Raw genomic sequence first — 1,586 nt, 5'->3', positions numbered from 1 at the left:
TCGCTCGTGTCACGACTGCTTTTCTTAGAAACAAGACAACTTCTTTCAGGTATGCAGAATAAGGCGCCCGCTCACTACCCTTCTGTGGTTTGGTGGCTGTTTTTTCAAGCTCTCAGCCGAGGAAGGGGACTTGGCGCTTGTCATTACTGATGGGGGTCATTAAGTTTTGGGCACAAGCTGGTTAAATGACAAATGTACATATAGGTGTCTTTGATCGTCTCCCTACAAGGAAGTCTTGTCTCCCACAATATCACTGAGCTTAGAATACTGTTCTATCATCTCAAGTTTTGACAACACACTTTTAATGTAGCCTTCACAGTGGGAGTGAGCCCCCCAAATTGTTGGGTTAATTGCTACAAAATGGCTTTTGCAAAGAAGGGTTTGGATTTACATCCCCCTTTCTCTCCTGTAAGGAGACTCAAAAGGGCTTACAATCTCCCTTCCCTTCCCCTCCCCACAACAAACACCCTGTGAAGTGGGTGGGGCTGAGAGAGACCCAGATGTGTTTCTGCACTCCTGCATTCCTGCTGGGTGACCTTGGGCTAGTCACAGTTCTCTCAGAACTCTCTCAGCCCCACCACCTCAGAAGGTGTCTGTTGTGGGGAGAGGAAGGGAAAGGAGCTTGTAAGCCACCTTGAGATTCCTTACAGGAGAAAGGTGGGGTATAAATCCAAACTCCTCCTCAGCAGTGGTGTAGGAGGTTAAGAGCTCGTGTATCTAATCTGGAGGAACCGGGTTTGATTCCCAGCTCTGCTGCTTGAGTTGTGGAGGCTTATCTGGGGAATTCAGATTAGCCTGTATACTCCCACACACGCCAGCTGGGTGACCTTGGGCTAGTCACAGCTTCTCGGAGCTCTCTCAGCCCCACCCACCTCACAGGGTGTTTGTTGTGAGGGGGCAAGGAGATTGTCAGCCCCTTTGAGTCTCCTACAGGAGAGAAAGGGGGATATAAATCCAAACTCTTCTTCTTCTCTTCTTCTTTTGTGCTCACCGGGAAAGAACAGCCACTCGCCCTCTCTGGCACGCAGCCAGTGGTGGGATCCAAAAATTTTAATAACAGGTTCCGATAGTGGTGGGATTCAAACAGTGGCACGGCCACACACACGCACCTCCAGTCCCTGTTGGGCAGGGAGGTGGCTTTAGTAACCCCTTCTCGGCACTCAGAAAAAATTAGTAACCACTTCTAGAGAAGTGGGGAGAACTGGTTGGATCCCACCTCTGCACGCAGTCCTCCGTATCACCTGAGCTTCGAATTTGGCACATCGCTTGGCTGGGTCTCATGTGCTGCTTGTCTATACGGTGAGCAGTTTCCAGTCCTGAGAGGACGCTCGAGCTTCGGATTTGCATCCTAGAAGAGGGACTATGCGAGAAAAGCTCCAACCGGCCGATTCTGCTCCTCACAGAGACTGGCCCTGGGGGGGGGGCGAGGGCGGTAGGAAAGTGTTGTTAAACCACAGCCAACTTACGGGGATCTCTGTGTCACGGCAAGAGATATTCAGGGGTGATTTGGAGCATCCGTGGTGATCTCCCGGCTTAAGGCTCACCAGGTTAGGTCAGGTCGGTAATAAAGCCACAAATCCCCCGCC

Source organism: Sphaerodactylus townsendi, linkage group LG16 (assembly GCF_021028975.2).
Source record: "Sphaerodactylus townsendi isolate TG3544 linkage group LG16, MPM_Stown_v2.3, whole genome shotgun sequence".
Classification (NCBI taxonomy): Eukaryota; Metazoa; Chordata; class Lepidosauria; order Squamata; family Sphaerodactylidae; genus Sphaerodactylus; species Sphaerodactylus townsendi.
The sequence above is the reverse complement of the archived record's forward strand: the minus strand, read 5'-3'. Positions refer to the sequence as shown.